General features: G+C 38.7%; 1 protein-coding gene across 1 annotated transcript in view; it reads left to right on the top strand.

Moving 5' to 3' along the window:
- The window catches only part of pard3ba (par-3 family cell polarity regulator beta a), a gene marked incomplete at both ends in the record, with an annotated part of 221,277 nt that overhangs the window by 25,823 nt on the left and 173,572 nt on the right, over window positions 1-21,882 (top strand). The gene's annotated exons all lie outside the window — the stretch shown is intronic.

Below are 21,882 nucleotides of genomic sequence, written 5' to 3'. Positions count from 1 at the left end.
AAGTTGCACTTTGGAATTTTAATTTCTTTACATGATCCATTACGCTATCTTCTGACTTTGAATAATGGCACCTCTCCAAAGTGATTTGTCAGTTCAGTGAAGCAAAAGAGTGGGGTTCAGTCAGGATGAGGCCACTCTTAAGTTTTCTTTGCATAAATTTGTGTGACCCACCTAGACTATGCTAGGCCATAACACTCAGATCTTGTTCTGTGGTGCCTCCTGCTCTGTAAAACATTGACATTCTGTGTCACAATCAACCCGCCCATTAGCTTCTAATGGAGCGAGATGGTCAGGAGGTGACCTGACCTTCCTGCTCCTGCTGTGGTCTGGCAGGATGAACCTGGAAAGGGGATGGCCTCACTTTCCTAACGACACATGCATATAAAGAGGATGTAGAAGAGGTGCTCTGTGTCATGAGCTCTTTTCAACATGTGTAGTCCAGTTCAGAAGCCAGTTACAAGTGAGTTCAGCTCTAAATCAGCTGGTCCAGATGAATGACCCCATAGGGTTAAGGTTATAACTGGTTGTATTTTTTTTTAAAATGCTGTTTTACCATTATATTTCACCTTTGCAACAGGTTACCTCACCTTGTTGTATCAACACACTAGAGTTTTCTTTCAGTTTTGGTTTTTATAAAACCACAACCAAGACATTTTTATAACATAATGCAAATGAAGTAAAAAGCTAATTTACAAATTTAGCATAAAACAAAATTATAAACATCTATAAACATCCTGTGCATTGATATTTTATGCAGTTTTTGTATAACTGTTTAAAAAACAATAATTTATCTTTATAAAATGGCAGAAATGATTTGTTTCACTGAGCAAAACAGTTCCTGTTAACAGGACAGAGAGGTTGTAGATATGACATGTCCAGGGTGTGTTAGTCCTCCTGTCCACTAGGAGGCAACACTTAATTACCTCTTCCAAGGAGGTTATGGTTTTACTGGCATTTATCTGTTTGTTTATTTGTGTTCAAGATAACTAAAAAAGTTATGGACGGATTTTCATGAAATTTTCGAGAGTTGTTGAAAATGTGAAAAAGAAGAGCTGTTTTAATTTTAGGGGTGATTCAGATCACCATTAGATCCAGAAATTCTTTAAAAGATTCTTTAACATTGTAAGATGGGGCCATTTTCAACATTTGTGCACGTAACTCCAACAAAAATGGTTGGAGCACAAAAACAAGGACAGGCTTCCAACAGGTTTTAAAATATATCGAAGACTGATCCAAAAAAGGAAATCATTCTGGATATTACGATCCAGAATATGAAAAAATCGGGGGTCTTTGCAATTTTTATTTTTAAATAATTACAATAAGGGAAGAACTGTGACCCTTGGCGGAGGTTTGTGCTCTCAGAGTGCATTTCTAGTTCCTCTTTTGGTGGATTTTTGTCATTCCTACAATTTTTCCTCTTCCCCAGAAACTAAATAGAGTTGTGTTTTAATTCAAGTTTTTGATTGGTTGATCTGGTACAAGGTAGGACCATTTTTCATATAAATGCATACATACAGTATTTGCCCAGGAGAAATTCCCAACAGGTTTTTACAAGTTGCTCTGGATGCCTTTTATAGAGGCTAAAAAGAACCAGCTGGTATCTTAATGTCGATGATCGATTAAAGTGATATGAATGCTTACTCTAAAACATTTTTATGTTGTAGCTCAGAAATGTTTCCTGGATCTTCTTCTCTTATAATTCCAGATGTATTGTGAAATAACTCAACTAGGATTAACTCAGGAACAGTCAACATTAAGAGGCTTTGTGATGTAAAGTCACTTGGAACAAGCTGTAGAAGAACCTGGGTTTGAAGCAGATGGTCTTGCTACTTGTTTTATAGCTGGTAAATTACTGGTAAGCAGCGATGGAGTTTTAGGTCATCCTCTGTTTATTTTTTATGCTAATTTCTGTTTATTTGTGCTGCTGTTGTCTCGGCCAGGATGCTCTTGCAAAAGATTTCCTGTCTCGGTAAGTCAACTTTCCTGCTTAAAGGTTGACTTGAGAAATAAGAAATAAAACACCAACAGTTTCTGTGGTTTTTATTGTGAGGCTGCAGCTGGAGCTTGCTGTCAGCGTTAGCTTTTCCAGTTAGCCACGACTTTGGCAGCTCAGCTAATCACATCTCGCTAATGATCTGTTATAGATCAACTTGTTTGCAGCAAATCTGCTCCCTGACCTCACACCATCTGTTTTCCTCCATGGCAGTGCCCCGAGCAGCGTGCATATATATGCATGTGTGTGTTGTGTAAAGGTGTGTTGAAGTGTGGTTTGCTCTCCGCCTGCTCCCTGAGTCTCTGCACAGTCCAAATGCTAATAACTCAAATAAACAGAAAGTCACACTCCTTGTTTGCATATGTGTGTGTGTGTGTGTGTGTGTTTGGTTGTCACACTGTGCAGTTTCACAGCAACCATAGAATAAACGCTCGCAAACGCTGAATCCAGCTCATTTAGGTTAAATATTTAATGATTCCTATTACAATTACACAGCTGAGGCACATCTGCGTCCATTGTATTGGACACACAAACACAGTTTAAGTAACAAAACACACATACTGTCGTTATCATTCAATTTTCCTCCCTCTCAGCCTCATCACCTGGCTGATTGGTCTAATGAATGGAGTTCTGTGGATGGTTATATGTCTGAATAGGCCTGTGGAATTAGAAGTGTGCGTACATCTGACTCGATGGGAGGCATATGGGAAGGGAAAGCGAGTAAAATAGTCATAAGTAACAGATTTGCATTAAATGTGACTCTGCTGTCTACTAGTAAAACAGCAAATATGAGTTATGAAGCTCAACAGTGAAAATAAACTCAAGTCTTTGAATATATGCTGGATTTTCAAAGGGTAAATGTATCAAAAATAAGCATTTTAAACAATTATTTGAATATTTTTAACAAATGCTTGTTTTTATTACAGTTTTGTCACTTTTTTCTTTTAAAATAAGCCCACCCTCCAAATTCTCCATTTAAATTCTTACATCAGTAGCCCGAAGTCAAACATTACCAGCAGTTTTTCTTTTAACTTTCTAAATAAACACCTTCCAGTTCGCCAAATGCAGATTAAAATTTAGCACATAAAAATGAAAAGTTCCTAGCTACTTTGGTGGGTTATACATTAGTGATGTATTGGAAGAGAATAATTAGCTGAATTTTCAACCATCTCTGCTTGCAAGTTAGGTAGTTAAAACGCACTGGATTGTACCATTAAAAAGGAATGAAAAGGGGGGGTTGCTTCGAACATAAGTGTATAGTAGAGGCCAGGTAGATCTAAGTGCATGCATGTCGGGGGAAAAAGAGAAGAAATTAGCGTCTGGGTGCATTTCAGTGATACTGGAGGCTGCAAAGCTGCAAGAAGAATCCGGAAATGAACTTTTTATGTTCAGTGTCGCAATGTTAGAACTTTAGCTTTTGGAATCATTTGCTGTGTATTCCAGCTGTTCATTTAGAGGTTTGATTAAAGTGTCAAAAACTAGTAACTAACATTTTTTTTTCTTAAAAGCTGCTTATCACCTCAGAAAACCTTCATTATGGCTAAATTAAGCTTAAATAGAAGCTCAGACTGAACCTGCATGAAGATCCGCTTGGGATCCATGAAGAGTCCGCTCTTCTAGATCCAAGTCTTTGATTCACGATGATGAATGAAGCAAATAATTAGATTTCCCATGACATATCAAGCTACTGCTTGAACAAAGGAATGAGGAGTGACATTTAACTCCTCGATGCCTGGTGTCACAAATGTGCATCAAATCACTTCTGGCCTTTTTTTTTAATTTATTTATTTTTTTTATTGTATTTCTTTAAATCTAGCTATTTTCTTTATTTGCTCAAATTAATTTCTATGTATTAATTTTGTACTATTTAATAATAGTCCTAATACATTTTTATTATTAACTCATTTTAAACTCATTATTTAATATTAAATACCACTTTATTTTATTCTCGTCTTTTATTTTTTTCAGAGTTTTTTCATTTTATTTGTTTATTTATTTTACGAAAAAGTTCAGCTGTTGTTAAATGAAAACAATTGGTGTATAGAACAAAAGAAAGAAAATGTTCGTATGATATTAACTCCTTAACATCCGTCTTTAAGAGAAAAAGACCATTAAAAAAAGACAGTTAAATATCAGATAATTGATAAAAATAAATAAAATAAAAATAATACATAATTGAAAGTAAATATAAATAAATTATTTAAACGAATAAAGTAAAAAGAAAAAAGATTTAAAAAAAAAATTGGCTCAAAGCTGAGAATAAGGCTGGTCAGTAACATGTTAAGTCACTGTGTTTACTGGAAAATGTAATTGTATTTCAGTATTTTCTTGAAATCCATCAATAAAGACAATTTAAAAATTAAAAAAATAATTCAATTTCACAAATAATCCTGGTAATTTCTCCCCCTAAAAATGTCTCGATGAAATTCAGTTTCACTACTTTTACTGGAAAAAAAGAAATTAGAGCCTTTTAACGGATGCTTGAAAAGCACATCAGAAAAACGTACAGGCTTCGTAAAGTTTTCCTATAAGCTGATGGGAAATTAAATCACAGCAAGCTGGTGTTGTAAAATCCAATATTTGTTGTGCAATTTTACATTTACAACTAGAGATGCCTGATATTATCAACCTATATCGACTTTAAAATGCAGTATTAGAAATTTTAAGTATCTGTTTTTACTTTTTTAATGACACAACTTTTACACAACCTTCACATTTTATATATCAAACTCTTGAGCAAAGTCTCCTCTAACTCAAAAAGTCAAATTACATGAGATGTGATGATGTATAGTTTACCAGATACTTTTGTTTGTTTGCTCCAAAAATATCAGTACCGATTGGAATCAGAAAAGTAAGAGTTGGACCAAATCGGTAAAAAAGCCAATAGCAAACATCGCTATTTCCAAGTTAAGTTTCCTAGCATGTTGAAACAACTGAAAAGGATAAAAGAGAATTGTTGATTTGGTTTTAAGTGAATAAGAACCAATCCAGCTGCTCTAACGACAGTTTCAAGCTGGTAAAAGGGATCCATGTTGGAGCTTCTTGGTGTCTTTACATCTTCATGTGGATTGTTGGGAGTCTCATCATGCATGCAGAGATGCACTATAATGCAGCACAAATCTCACTTCTTCCTTTCAGCCTTTAAAGTTAAGTCAATAACTATCCAATAAGGCATGTTGGTAGGAACATGTGTGTTTGTGTGTGAAAGAAAAAAAAAATGCAGGTGAAGCTTTTTTCCTGCACCTCTTAAACACCTTCAGGCTGTGGGAGATGCTGGCTCACCATGGCAACCACAAGCAGTAAATGTCAGCATTTGAGTGGTTCATATATATATATATATATATATATATATATATATATATATATATATATATATAACAGCGAGCTCAAGTGGAACCCATAACATTTATCCCTAAAGAAGTCATCTGAGCCTGACATATGGTTAAACCAGGAAGCGCTTTTAGCTAGCTGAAACACTCTAACAGATTTACATCCCACTCCTGGTGTATAAACTGTATGTTTTTCATCGTTTAGTTTATATGTCCCGGTGACATGCAGAAAGAACGAGGTGCAGGTTTATATGGAAGTCTGGTGTTGTGGGAAGGTGGATGGAAAGAAGAGGAGGAGGGAGCTACAGGTGAGAGGGCGCCAGCCTCGCAGCTCCGAGTTAATCACTGCTTCCATTTCAGTGTCAGATCCCAAGAGGAAGGAGGGAGGGAGGGAGGAGGAGGAGGAGAGGCTGGGAGGAGCAGCTGGCCGTATGATGGCCACAGGGAAAAGAAAGCTGATTATGCTCCTCTGGGTGGGACTTTTTTGGGGAGGAAATTTGAAGCGTGTGATTTATCTTGCAGTGTTTGTCTGCATGTGATTGGTGTGTGTTTCTGGACATTTATAAAAAAGAAGCATTTATTCCCACGTATGTTTGTGTGAGAAGGTGTGAATGTGGAACCAACACTGATGTGTTTGCACTCTGGGAATGATAAATGAGCTGGTTTGATATTTGTGTTGCTGACCTGGGAAATACGAGGCCCGGAGCTCCCTCGTCACCCACATCCCCTCGCTCTCGTCTCCCTCCTTCCCGTCATCTCCGTCTCTCTCGGCCTTTCGGGCATGCCTGATTTATGAAGAGTTTACCCTCTCCCTTTATGAGTGTGCATAAATAATAATGTGGCCTGTCGCCGTGCAAAGCCAGCTCCGCAATACCTCAGCTGGTGTCTCGGTTTGTGTGGATGTGCGTTTATTGGGGGTGTCTGCTTTCAGTTGGCCCGCACGTGCTCCATCACTCCAGCTGATGCGACAGATGTGTGTGTGGAAATGGAGAGAGGTCGGCCATTTACAACGCGACTGAGAATGTTTTACCTTTTTTTCAACGGTTAGCCTGAAGAATTAGCTGTAGATTCCCTCCATGTGCTGCAACCTTTCACCTTTTTTTGTACTTTAGCTGTGAAGTTTAGTACTGTAGGCAATGTGTTTTCACACATTTATGTTTATTTAAGCACAAAACCTAAGAAAAAATTGAAACGTATAAAAAGGGGAATTTAGTTGAAGCAGTTTAACACCTTGATGCCTCCTGTTTTTTGTTTTGTTTTTATTTTAACCATTTCCATTAATTTGTTAGTTATGAATTTATTATTATTTTATTTGTTTTTATATTTTACTATGTTCCAGTATTTTTTTTTTTTAGTTTGTTTTAGTATTTTATTTTATTAATTAAAAAAACATATAATCATGAAATCAGGTATGTTCAGCGAATGAGTTTTTTTATTTTTTTTATTTTATTTTATTTTTTTTAAAATATGAATTTAGTGAAATTTTTTTTACATTTCAGGATGATAAATATGCAACTGGTTAGATTGTTTAAAAAAAAAAAAAAAAAAAAAGTCCAGATCAGGCTTTGAGAAGATCTTGAACATGCAAACGTGCCGGAACGAGAAGCCAGACTTCCACATGATGTAAAGATATTCCTTCATGTTCTTAGTTTCTTATGGTTTTACTTCTTATTGCTGAAAGTTTTTAATGAATTCTAAAGCAACAAACTGATATAAAAACAATAAGTTAAACAAACAGCACGAGTAAAACATCCTGAAACAACTCAGTCCAGACTTTTGACTCGTACTCCATAGTTTTTTATCATTTCAACCCTGGTAGTGTTAAAATTTAGCATTTGGCCTAAAGCTTCATCAGCTTTCAGGGTAAATCTCTTGAAAACTCCTCTCAGTCTAACCTGCATCCTAACTTTTCACAGATAATCTGCTGCAATATTTTGCATTAATTTAGTTTTCTAGTGAATTTATCCACGTGCATTTAAAAGACACCCTGTCATCCTGCAGGGGGAAAACGTTACAGACATTCAGCTGTTTTATTAAGGTTGGACAACGCAGTTTATTTGGATCAGGTTCACTGAGTTTTCCATTATTGTCACATGTATGTTTATGGATTTACATACTAAGGCCTTAAAAACACCCCAATCATGCAGTATTCAGCGTAACAGCATCTGGAAACTAATACTAGGTGACATAAATCACAATAAGAGATGATGTGTTGGGGTGTAATATGGAGATGTAAAACTCAACTCATTCACATTTCTGATTCTGTATTTTCTTTTGTCCTCTAGTAAAGCGAATAATTCAGAGACAGCAAAATTTTAAACCCATGAGGGACTTATATTCAGCTCCTTTATTACTTTGAAAGAGTCAGATTTAGTTTTCTGAACCTATTTAGGATGCAGAAGATGTCCACATCATAATATCACACTGCAGTTACGCAGAATTTAGAGGAATTTTTCAATATATTCTAATAGAATAACTAATTTGTAGAGAGAAAAATGAAATATTATGAGCATGTTAAGTGAACCGTATTTTTATAGTTATTTTAAAATTATTATTACTGAATGTTCTGATTCACTAGAACTTCAATTATTATTCCCAAAAAGTTTTTTTTTATTTCCAGGGAAATTGGGTTATGATCTAATTTTGTCTTATGTTTCATATAATTTTGTCCTTCTGATCATGTTTGTAACAGTTAGCAGCTCTGGGTTTGTAACATAAATACTTAAAATACATTAAAGCATGACAGGAAGTAAGTGAGGATGTTAAGAAATAGAGAACATGTAAAACTTCCCAGATAAAGCAAGTTAGACTTGTTCTGAAGGGTTACGTTGGACTAAAATGATCCTTCACTGAATTACACACATGCTGATTTACGTCAACTAGCTTTGCTGTTGGATAAATTATACATTGTTTTGGAGCCAAAATGTGGTAAAATTTCATATCAGGCCAAAAACATTTTTCCTTTTTATCCACCACGAATTAAATAAAAGTCTAAATTGACAGATTGTAAGTGAATCGAAGGGAAACTTATCAAACTGTTTTGGGCATTTTAAAGAAAATCATCTGAGCTGCAGTTTGGTGAATTTACAATAAACTGAAACTCAAATTCTTTATTTTTATTTGCAAAAATCTAGCTTGGGATTTGCAGCATGGCTGGCAATCTCACTAAAACATGAAGTAAAAAATGATGATAATACTGAGGTAGCCAGCTAGCTATTTATTTCCTCCAGTGTATTATTTATCCTGCACAGAAAGCCCTGCTTTAACCGAATCCTACTGTTGAATCTGGCTCAATTTCTCTCCAAACACCTGTCCACTTTGCTGATTTTACATTGTGAGACCAGCGTGGGAAGTGGGTCTACATTTACTTCATATCACTGCATATGCAGCACAGGATTTATATTGGCGTAGTATGAGACACATTATGTTTAATATGAAAATAAAAAAGACAGAAAGAAACATTTAGGGGTTTGAGAAGCGATGCTTCTATGTGGGATTCATTATTTCTAAGCAGCATCTTACCACAGACTTGGCAATTTCCATTCTGCATCTGCTTGTGTGTTGCAGTTTGTCAGAGGAAAACTGTGTGCTTCTTTAGCTTCCTCTGCGTCTTTGTGGTTGCTTCTCTAAATCTTACATCCACCCCGCATGTGCTATCGTTTTGTGTGTGTGGAGGCCCAGAGCCAGGTGTGTGGGTTTCTGAGAGGTAATCCCCACATCTGGTGCGTGAGCTCGGTGGATTCAGGCTGGAATAGAGGCAGGATTAGCCCTGCTCTCACTGGTAATACAACCAATTTTCTACTTGTTTGAATAACACAGGCCAAACATCCCACTGATGGCCCTGTTGTCTGCTGGAAAGTGTGTGTGAAGGGTGAGCATATGCAATATGTACTCTTGAACATGGATTACATACATGTATCTCTTATATTTGGTGGAATTGAAGGGTCAAACCCTGCTGTAGTACTTGGTGCATACGGCTGTGTTGAGCCTATTGTACCCTTTTCACAACATGTTATGCAGCTTTTATAGCATATACATTATTAGAACAACTGGAACACCAATACCCAAATATAAGTGGAATGCTGTGTAAAGTAAATGAAAACATATTACAATGATTTGCAAGTCTATCACTTTACTCACAATATAGTAGAAACAAAATATAAGTTGTTAAAATAAACGTTTTACCAATTGGTGGAAAATGTTTAACTCATTTTAAATACGATGGCAGCAACGCATCTCAAAAAGATCAGAACACAGCCAACAAAAGTAAAAAAACAACTGGAGAAGCATCAGACAACTAATTAAGTTAGTTGACAACAGGTCAGCAACATGATTTGGTATAAAAAGAAGAGCCCACCATTTCACCATGTATGCAGGACTATTCAGTCGGTCCCACGGGGACAGGTTGAGTAGATAATTGATCTATAGTGGACAAATGTCACCAGTAGATTCAGAGATTCAGGAGGAATCTCTGTGTGCATGGGTCAAGTCTGAAGGTCAAAACTGGATGCTAGTGATCTTTTATTTTTGGGCCTTGAAGGTGGCTCATCGATGCTGAAAAGTAGATGGAGGACAATCCAGACGTCTCTTTCATCGAGGGTTTGGCAAATTTCAGCAAGACTATGCTAAACTACTTATTTCATCCACCACAACAGCATGGCTTCATATGATACCATAACAAAATGAATAATAATACATTTTTATTTATAACGCACTTCAAATTTGAATACAAATCTCAAAGTGCTACAAAAAGCAATAAATATTAAAATAATAAAATAAGAAACAACAAATAAAAACAACAAAAACCATAATATTGAATGAAATTAGCCGTAAAACGTGCCCAATGTACTGTAGGTTCAGGACTGTTGAGCATCACGAGTCCTTCATCAGACCGGAGTTGGAAAGCATTTCTCTTCTAAACTACCTAGATGTTTACAGACAAGACAGAAAGCTACACAATGGTACACATCACGCTATTCCTGCTTTGAGATGTGTTGCTGCCATCAAATTCAGAATAACTTACATTTCCATGAATTTGTAAAATGTTTGTTTCAACATTGATTTCTTTTAATGTACATTTTGCACAACATCCCAGCTGTGCTTGTATACAAACATTTGATTTAATGGGAAAGTGTGCCACACCTTTCACTGATAGCATAATTCAATTAAACTTTATTTGTATAGCACCATTTTACAACAATGTTGTCACAGGGCACTTTACATACATGAATCAATTCAAGCCAATTCATACATAGCCTATAATAGAAACCAACTGATTGCATTCAGTCATGACTTCTATCCAATCCCCCATCCTGAGCATGCATGCGGCGACAGTGGGAAGGAAAAAAACTCCCCTAGAACAGGAAGAAAACCTCCAGCAGAACCCGGCTCAGGGAGGGCAGCATAAGTGTATTGCAAGTTAGCTTGGTCATAATAACCTGCCATTTTTCAATACTCCTTCTACAATAAAACTTATTTGATTTCTTTACTTGATTACAGCAGGTGCTAAGGTGCTTTCAGCCACAATATTCAATCCTCCTGTTTCCCATTATAGAGTATCACAGTGGATGAAAATGGTCGGCAACAAGCTGAATTTCAGTTGTAGGAACATCTTCTGGGGGGCTAACACCTTGAATTGGTCCTGTCCTCCACCATCTCTAATTCCTTCACAAGACTTTGGGGCTAATTAAAGATCCAAAAGAGATATTTTACCCCCTAACTTTTCCCTGGAAAAGAAAGAAGTATTTTTTACGTTGAAGATTTGGGTTGGGGCTTACATCATGCAACATTTCTAAATAGGCGACCCCTCCCAGCATCTTAAATTCATCTTTCAGTCTAAGTCATCTTCATGTTTAATCTCTTCTATAGTTAATAAAATCTGTTAATTTGGCAGAAGTGGTTGGTATTATGTAAATGCAGCATTCCAGCTTCTTAGCTGAGAAGATGCAGTGCACACCGCTGGCTGCGGAGGTGGAATGAGCTGGAGAATGAATGGTAAGAGGCAAGTGTGGATTGTGACAAAAAAGCAACAAATCATAGCTATGAAATGTTAATCTCTAATTGTTTTATAGTGGTTATGCTCAAAGACACCATTATAAGCACCCACAACCTATATAAATGTGTAATGTTGACAGAATTTATGTTAAAACAGCTGATTTCAATGTTCCCTGTAGGCTGCAGTGACCACGGCAAAGACACATTTTATACTTCAGTGGATGTAATTTGCCTAATCTGCCTGTGCGTTGGGCCTCAGTGGAAATGCAGGAGACCCCACTCTGAAACGATCACTACCCCTGGTCTAAGGTTGCTTTAGTTGAAAGGTTCCTAATGTTTGGGTTTAGGTAAAATCGACATGAACGCTGGGAAACATGATTCATCAGAACACGATTCTGCCTCTGGTTTTGTTTCACACGTGTGCTCTGACAGGCAGCACTAATGCAGCCCACACACAGAAAGCAGTGTCTCTCCACAACAGCTCTACGAGATCTGCTGTTCTTAGATGCTCTCTGTTGTCTAGCTTTCACAACGCGGTAGCTGCTGAACTTGTTCAAATCCTCCCAGCTTGCCATTCCCAACCCCTGAACAGTGTCATCGTAATGAGATAATCAGTGTTCTTCCCCTCATCTGTGGGTGTATCAAGCTAGGAGGGGACACATGTTTTGTCACTCGTATCTCCAGATCTGTAACAAGTGCAGGTGGAAAGCAAATCTCAAGTATGGATTTAGTCTGCAAGTTGGAATATACTCAATATTTTTTGAATAACAGAATGAATCCATACTTTTTGATAAAATCATAAATACAAGATACAAGTTCGAAAATTTAGGTTCCTATCCTAGCTTTATACCAGCAGTTTTACATGTACTGTGTGTGTATTATAATTCATCAGACTGCAGCTGCGCTCATAGACTGTACATAAAAAGATGGACGTAGCCTCCGTGACGTCAACTATAGGTTCCTACCATCGCCATCTTTGCAACGTCATGCGTATCATCTCTTCCAGAAAATATAAATATTGGCAAAGAGGTGGAGTTTAGAGTGGGGCTGTGAGTGTAGGGGTGGATGATTGACATCCGGATTTCAGCCCGAAATCTGAGCTGCTTGTAGCTAAGAGCTAACTGAGCTAAGCTGTAGCTAACAGGAGCAAACTAACTAACGGAAGTAAGCGAGTTAAAGCTAAGTTACTTTGTTAAACAGCTAAAAACCGTGGTTGTTCTACGTTCTTCTTACTTAAAGCGGGAGATCGGGTACCTGTCAATCAAAAGGACACGACCATAAATATGCCGAGTTTTGAGATTAAATTACTTTTAAACAGGGGAGTTACAAAAAAATTGACTCCCCCTGTAATTGTCATGAAGGTAAACCTGCATATTAAACCTAAAATGGATTTTTGTACCAGACTGTAAAGATGTTTATTTCTGCTTGGAAGTTGGTCTTTTTAACATGGCAGTCTATGGTGATTTGCTCTGTTTTGGAGCCCCTAGTGCATGAAGGGGGAACTGCTGTTTTTGGCACTTTTCACCACTGGAAGTTGCCGCTTGGCCGCGCTTCACGAGCATGTTGCAGGCTAGAACTCCCCTTAAATCCATACGTGAAAAAATATTGTTGGAATTGATGTTGAATAAAAACACACTTATAAACACACTATTTTGGGATTTTGGAGTAGTTTTTTGTAAGAACGGTGATTCACTGCATTTAAAACTGAAAGACAGAAAGTGACGTAGAAGAAAGGAGACGGTGTTGTGCCAAAAAAACAGCACCTCTGCCATGGAAAGCATCCAATCGCAGAATGCGCAGTACCTGTAGATGGCGTGTATTCATCATTTTTAAAAGTAATAATGAATATGCGCCATCTACAGGTGAGATGTTGTTACTGTGCTTCTTGCAATTGGGTGTTTTTCATGGCAGAACGTCGTGTCCCTCTCGCCCGAAGGCTGAGGGACAGGCTCCAGCTCCCCCGCGACCCTTACTTGGATCAAGCGGGTTCAGAAAACGAATTGTAGAATGAATGAACACCGTGTCCCTTTTTCTACATCACTTCCTGACTTGCAGTTTCATATGCAATAATGAAATTTGAACATAAACTACTCCGAAAGCCCAAAATAGTGTATTTACATGTGTTTTTATTCAACATTGGCTTCCACAATATTTTTCTACATATTACGGGTTCTAACCTGCAAGATGCTCTTTAAATGGTATCTCTTATTACACAACAGTCAATTTTTAAGAAATGCAAATAATGATTTGTGCCTTTTTTCTTATTCATAGCCATTTCTAATATGATGTCATGGATATCAAGAGCTAAATTTCTCTTCGGTCAGGGTCAGACACCTCACCCCGCTGTGCCTGTACGCTGTCAATATTCATCACACTTCGCTGCGGTGGAAAAATCCATTCTCTACGCATCCTGTTGTGCTCTCTGTTGAACAGCATCTAATTTGTACATGAAGGGGGAACGGCGTAGCTTTCAGGAGTTTTCATACATCTTATAAAAGACGACAACAGAAGCGCACGTGTGTTCAGAGAAAGAACAGTGTAGAAAATGTAAACACTAGCCGCTGACCATAAACTGTGGTTTTAGATCCTTTCAGTTACATTGTTATCACAAATATACACACCTTGTTGCATTGTCAGGCAGTGAAGCTTTTGTTTTCTGCAGTCAGGAGTCGGGGGGGGGTTACTCTGGGATTCATATTGTAAGGCTGAGAAAAAAAGTCAATGTGTAAATTTGTCTTCGTAAAGCTGCAGTTTAGTGAAGAAAGTGTGCGAGTCAGAGCTCACTGTGTGTGTGTTTGTGAGATGTTTGGGTTACTACTGTCAAGCCGCCACACTCGCCTTCTGAATTATGCATCTCTCGTTCAAAGAAAGAATGAAGAATAGTGAGAGCGGGAGAAGATGGAAGAGAGGGAAGCAGTCGTAAGATAAATGACAACCACACAATAGCATCTCTATAGACTGGTACCACACACACACACACACACACACACACATTTGTGCACTAAAACACACAAAACATTGCTAGATGGCAATGAGAGTGAAGAAAAATGGGTTGATTAGTTTTTGGTTGGAATAGGGAAGTGTGTATGTTTGTTTGTGGGGTTGCATGTGTGTGTTAGTGATGCTTCTGCAAAGGTTGGGGACTTGATTGGTAGCAGCCTGCAGTAGCATGTGACTAAAGCAAGGTGGCACTGTTCATCCTCTCACAGTAACAGTTTGTGTGTCAGGTTGTGCCCACATAAAGCTGATGGATGCATCTAAAGCAGTTCTGTGTTTCTGATGTATTTCATTTTTTTAATGGCTTTATATAATGTGTGAACATCTCTGGTAGCAGACACTATTTGTGTGTGTCCTCACTTGTGTGTTCCACAAAAGAGTAGCTACATTTGACTAATTTATTCTTTGCAAGCACATCAATAATTAAACAGAGTCATCTGGTCCATCTGTGAGCTGCAGCATGTAAACTTCATCTACTGTTTACAGCAACGGGCTAATTTCAGATCCTTGTTGTTAATAAAGTCAGAAATAATAGCTGGGATCCGTGCAACTTGTGTAAATGAAGTGTCAGTGCTGGGGATCATAATTTGTGGTTTTATTGATCCCAGTAAAGAAACCCTGTTTGCTATCGCCTCCCTCGAGAGGAGGGTCATGAGTCAGGCTTGGCTACAGCAGCACAACAGCCTTGAAGCTGCAGTGATTTAGATAAGGAAAGTGGGAGAATGGCCACAATGCTGCCTTTAAGGAGCCAGTTTGACGAGTAAATTCATCCCCTTATCAAATATACTTCTTCTGTATCCTCAAGCTAACTACACCCACCAGCAACTGTATTAGGTAGAGCTGCTCAACTGCTTAGTGTAAACATCGAATCAGCCAATCACAGTGCAGCAGCTTACTGCATTTAGTCATGTGTACATGGTTAAGATGACTTGCTGACTTATAAAATGAGCATCAGAATGATGAAGAGAGAGGATATAAGTGGCTTTGAACGTGACATTTTTGCTGGTTTAAACCATAGACTGTACATAAAAAGATGGACGGAGCCTCTGTGACGTCACCTGTAGGTTTCTGAAGAGCTGAATTTAAGCTCATTGGGCGGTTCTCACTGCCGCCATCTTGCTAGCGTCATGCATGTCCTCTCTCCCGCAAAATACAAAAATGGTGGATGATTGACGTCTATCAAACTCCAACCTGTTTGTAGCTAAGAGCTATCTGAGCTAACCTGAAGCTAACAGGAGCTAACCAGGTAACGGAGGTAAGCGGGCTAAAGCTAAGTCATGCTGTTAACCGGATAAAAACCATGGTTGTACCACGTTTCTCTCACTTAAAGTGGAAGGTCGGGTACCTGTCAATCAAAAGGACATAAAGATCAAACGTAATTATATTACTTTCTTTTGTACCAGGCTGTAAACATGTTTAACATGGGAGTCTGAGTATTTGTTCTGTTCTGGAGCCCCTAGTGGATGAGGGGGGAGCTGCAACTTTTTGGCATTTCTGCATAGGCTTCACTTTTAACCGCTATAGGTTGCTGTTTGGCCTGAACACGTCAAACTGCAGATCTACCGGGATCTTCACACATAATTGTCTTGTGGTTGTCACCTCGTGCATGCTCAGGATTGAGGATTGGATCGAAGTTGATGTGTCTGCAAAGTGATATGAGATGACACGTTTGTGTAGTGGGGCGGTACAAATAAAATACCCAATGAGCAGCAGTTGTCTGGATGAAAATGTCTTGTTGATGTCAGAAGCCAGAGGGAGAATGTGAATACTGGTTTGAAATGATAGAAATACAACAGGAAGTAAAAAAAACAAAACAACTACTAGTTCCAATTAACGTATGTGGGGAAGCTGGATCTGATTGCACGACACAGCACAGGGATCTCCAACTTCAGTCCTTGTAAGCTGTGGTTCCGCAGGTTTTAGATGCTTCCCAACCATAACACACCACACGTAAACAAAACGTTCTGCACAAGCTATTAACCCATTGACTTGAGTCAGGTGTGTTGCAGCAGGGAAACATCTAAAACCTGTAGGACAGGAGCTCATGTGGAACGGAGTTGGAGGTCCCTGACGGTAGACTTTGAAGCAGATGGTCCACAGCAGCAGAAAATTACATTTCCACCTGTTTTCCCAGGGCAGGTTGATGTCATTTAAAATAATAAATAAAAAAAACAACATAAATACAAGAAAACAAACAAAACAAAGAAAAGAAGTCTACCTTTGATCCCCGTTGTGGCAAAACATGAAAGCAGCATGAAGCTGACCAGCCATGTTCCAATGGTTCAGGCTGCTGGTGGTGTAATGGTACGGGGAATATTTACTTGGTATACTTTGGAATCCTTAGTACCAGCGTGGCATGGTTGGACTTAACAGTTGTGGTTTTTATAACTACGATCTAAAAATATATTTCAAGATTGAAAGAAAAATAAGGTTTATGCTCTACCGTGTTTTAATGGAGACAAAAAGTCGAAAATCCTACAGGTTTTTGTACAGAATGTGGCACAACCTGGTACATGTACAGATTGATGATTAAACAAGATATAAACATGTTTGGATACTTAAGTTGTTTTTGTGTTTTAATATGAATATAAATTTTAAATCTGCATTTGAGATTGTTTCATATAGATTGCTGCTTCCTGAATCCCGTCAAATACAACTGTAATCAGACTTGTGATTTACAACCTAGATCAGGGATCCTCAATCCTGGTTCTCGAGGGCTGGTATCCTGCAGGTTTTCCAGGTGTCCTGCAGGAACACACCTGCAGAACACCTGCCCTCAAGGACCAGGATTGAGGATCCTGACCGAGACAGATTCCATTTGCTCCACTATCCGATAACACAGGTCTGTATTAAAGTTGCACTGCAAAAATTTAGCCGATTTTGGCACTTTGGATCCCCCGAGAAAGCACTAATTTGGCATTTGTCTTCCATCCTGTCTCTTCTCTGAGCTCTCTCTGATAATTTCCTCTTGTGTTTCTTTGCGTGTGCGTTCACAATGGTCAGTGTGTTCATATCCAGTTGCTGGTGTGTGACGTGGTGCTTTAAAGCGAAGCCTATCGCGCTGAAATACAGTCGTGAAGTGCAGTATTTTAAGCTGGGGACCCTGCAAGGCCAACGGCGACTTCAGGAATTTTCATAATGAATGTCAGTGCGCCATCACAGTTTTAAGGTCGAAAACTTTCATAGTGTTGCTTTAATGTTAATTTTCATGCCGAGAATGAGATTCCTTAGTGTCAAAGTTCAGTGTAAAAGGTTGATAAAAAATCTTACCATGTCTTCTTAAAAGCCCGAGGACATCTTAATTGTATGTGTAATCACAAGATCGCAACCTTCTTTTCCTTGTCTCTTTATGCTACCCTGTGATTACTCTCTCCGCTTCCCAGTCTTTTGCAAGGATTTCCAGTCTAATTTCTACATGAGCAGCGAAGAAAGGTGATGTGATTGGAGTAGGTATTATAAAGTGCTTGCTTCTTGTTTAATCTGAGAATTAGTGTTTCTAGCTGTATGCCAGATATATTCCTCCATCCCATAATTCTGTACCCTGAGGCGTTGTGTATGGGCGAGAATGCACAGACAGAATGTTTATCTCTATCTATGCTTCATGCGTGGTATTGAATATGGCTTTCATGTATGTCGCGGTTAATCGCTCTGGCTTTGCAACACAAACGCAGTCCTCCCAGCGAGTCTGGTCACGTTGGGTACACACACACACATGGTGTCATGATGGAAAGAAGATCATAACATGGCAGCATAAAAGCAGGATTCAGCTATTTGTATTTGCCACGCGGTATCAGTTTGGGTTTATGAGTGTGTTTGTGTGTGTTATGGAAATGAGACTGAGGGGTCACATTATTCAGCAGCAGTTGACATGCAGCCTCCCCAGGTCCATATCAATATCCCTCCACGGACGCAGCGGGGAAAATAAGGCAATTTGTTTCCTTGAATGCTAATCACAGACAGGAAGGACTGAAAGAACAGAGTGTGTTCAAATAAACCCTCCGGGAAGAAATGCAAGGTGTTTTTCTTAGAAAAGAAAGGGGCAGAGGGCCCTCCAAGAGCACATGTTGATGCTGTATTTAAAGGACTGAATTTCAAAGCACTGTGTGCTTTGAATAAACACAGATTCCCATTTTCCCAGCATTTTTTAAATATTAATGTGCTCTGTTTTGCATGAAAAAGGCTGGAAGATAGAATTAATGACATCTTGGAAGATATAATCTCAGACCTTTCATGGCTCGACTGTAACTTTAAGCTTGTTAAACAAACATGCATCTGCTTTAATGTTAGTTAGCTGATTGATGGTATCTCTAAACATTGGATGTGTGAGGAGAAAGCGACAGTCTACCGCCAATTTTAGGAGTGGGCGTTGCCGAAACTTTACTATATGTACATTCTTTGCTCTTGTTTTTCTGAATGCCATAGCACACATATACCTTTTCGGAGACCTACCTGCTCTTGGACTCTCCTCCAGCTCTTCATGCTGCTGACAGTCTGTCCCAGGCTAGCTGTGGCTACACATGCAGCTTACAATCACCAAGTAGGAATGAGGACTGGATGAATAATGAATCCAAAGTAAGCGGTTTGAGTGCTGTCTGTACAAAGCGCTGTATAAATGTAATTCATTATTAGTGCTATTGCTTGATAAGGAGTACTTGTTTCTTCATTTTAATACATTGATGGCGGCTTTTACGGCATTTTTGTATGTGACAAGCTACTGATCTGCCTTAGTATTGTGCAGGATGCAGATTAAGTTTTAAAGGTAGAAATAGAGTCAGGACTTTCTCATACTTGTGTTTTCATTTATACCTTCAGCCACTGGCAATGTTTAAGCACAAAAATGGCTTATTTCTGGTGGAGGAACCACAATGTTTTGGGTTCAAGGACTCTTTCTGACAAGTGCGGTTCATTGAAAGGATGTGGCCATTGGGGTGTCACCAAGTAGTTTGTGAACAGCTGTTTAAAAACTGTCTATCAGCAAGTGATTTTAGCTAAGGGTATCAACATTACCTTAAATTCTGACCTTAAACCTTTGTGTATCTGACTTGCATTGATGGCACAGTGACATTCATTATGCACATGCCTGGAGCTGTTATTGCCCTGATGTGTCCCAAAGCTAAAAAACTGCAATTAACATATTTATTTTCAAGCCTGGGGCTTCACATTACAGCAACATTTTGCTTTACAGCACTGTGTGTAATGCCAGAAACTATATGTCTAAGCACTGCATTACAGCTAGGAATGCTAACCATGGCTGATTCAGTAAAGAAACACAGGAGGACTGGAAGCGAGAAAAAGAGAGAGAGAATGTGATCAGGCATGAGTCGATATCAGACTGACTTTTACTGGCTGGAGAGAGCTCAGAGAAGAGACACAATGTAAGACTAATGCTGAATAAGCCTGTTAGGAGGTGCAAGTGTGAGATAATCTACCAAAGTTCATTTCTCTTGATTTTTATATGAATATATTTATGCAAATAGAAAAAAATAATATGCTATTAACTAGGGCTGTGGCAATATGCTTTCATCCCAATTCGATTGCAATTTTTTGGGGTGCCGATTTGATTTAAATTATTAAATAATTTTTGGAGACTAAAAACAAAAAAAAAAACAAAAAAAACAAACAACCAAAAACGTTCAAAACTTTTTTTTTTCTAGTTATTTTTCTTGATCCCAAAGAGGAAAAAAAAAAACCCACAGTAGCCAGACCATCATTCTGCTGCTATAATGCCCAAGAACACAAGTAAAAAGATCAATAAAAACAATAAAAATGAAAAAAAAATTTAAAAGTATTATTTTTTATCCTTTTTTGAAAAAAAATTAACAAAAAAATGGTTCTAAAAATTGTGAAGCAAAAAATCCCAATATTTGCTTGTTTGATTCGATTTCCCATCCCTACTATTAATGGCTGTTTATATGTAATTTTTTTCCACACCTTTACCAATCTTTTACGTGGGCAAGGCTACTTCCATGGTTTTTATTCAAACCCAGTTTTGCATCTGTGTAATGAATACAGTGGTCACATGGACTCTTTAAACTGTCAATAAATAGTATTTTTCGCCAATTTTCACCTAAACTGTAGTCTTTATTTGAGCATTGTGAGGAGTTGGAACGACACTGACACAAATACCATAAACCACAATACACACACATGATAGCAGCCATATTCCTGCCACAATTTCTTACCATGTACCATGGAGAACCAACTCTGTGTGTGTGTGTGTGCGTGTGTGTGTGTAGTACAGGGATGTCAAAAGTAAGCCTTTCAGGGTCGCTGTCCTGCAAATTTTTAATATTTTCCTTCTTAAACAGATCTGACTCAAATGAAATGTATCCAACAGCCTATGAAGGCATTAACCTGAGTAAAGTGTGTTGGAAAAGGGATACAATGAAAACCTGCAGGATTGGGACCCTCAGGGACTGGAGCTGGACACCACTGGAGTAGTGAGAACCCTCTGAGCTTTAAAACTAAATTCTGCCGGCCTACAGATGTTACTATATCATGAGCGATGTTGATACTGTATGAAGTGCAGAAAAGGCTGATTTTGGATGTAACTAGAGGCCATCGGTGGTGTTGTGGAGGAATACCACATCTTCACCGCACATTACATTGTTTTTCTCTCTTCCATTTACTTTGCAGTGAATCCCTTTGCAGTGGAGAACATTTGGCTATAATGTCACAATGTCCATTTAAGAGGGCAAGTTGCTTCTTTTGGAGTCTGTTTCACACATGACTAATATTTACAACACCCTGTGTGTTTAAAAGTGTCTGATTAATAAAAAGTTTCAGCCGTGGCTCAAATATCGTACCTCTACTGGGCCATTCCTCTGAAGCTTACCTTCCAGATGAAGCAGTGCCTGATTCATTTTGCTAATACTGTGTTTGAGTGATGAGTGGAAGCGGCAGGGCGGCCTTCATCAGCATCACTCCCTGCCTGTGTCAGCTATAAAAAACCCCCCAAAAAATCAACTCTGGAGAAGCAAATCATCATCTTTCCTCCCCACATTAGAATAAGTTGTTTTTCAAAACAACTAAATTGTTTTTCGAGGGTAGCTCATCGCCGTGCGCGCACACCGCATCGCGCTCCGGACGACTTCTTTGATTGATGCCGTCAGCGAGTTTGGAAGAAGGAGACGGAAGCTCGGGAGGGAAAGCGATAAGGAGAGAGAGAGAGGAAAGCAGATAAAGAGGAGAGAAAGAGCTAGAGGGGCATCCATCAGCTGGCGCAATCAGATTGCTTTGGCGGCGTTCTGTCTTTTCTTTTCTCTTTTCTTTGCATCTGCCAGCGCTTCCATTCCTCATCTTTCCTCCGGCACCCTCCTTTGACGCTCATGCATAAATACAGATGAATATAGCTGATGGATCTGCGTTGCGTGGCGTTGGCCAGGTGTCACCAGGATATTGAATCATGGGAAGTTTAGCTGAGAGGCGGCGCCACATTGTGATGGATGATTCACGCATATGCGCCTTCTCTGTGCTTATTGTTGACACTCAACACACACTCACACAGCTACCTTGTTCTGTTGTTGCTAATTGACGTCCACAGCTCATCTGTTGTTTTATTTCCATCCC

The sequence above is a fragment of the Telmatherina bonti genome (genome assembly GCF_933228915.1).
Source record: "Telmatherina bonti genome assembly, chromosome: 24".
Taxonomy (NCBI): domain Eukaryota; kingdom Metazoa; phylum Chordata; class Actinopteri; order Atheriniformes; family Telmatherinidae; genus Telmatherina; species Telmatherina bonti.
The sequence above is the reverse complement of the archived record's forward strand: the minus strand, read 5'-3'. Positions and strand labels throughout refer to the sequence as shown.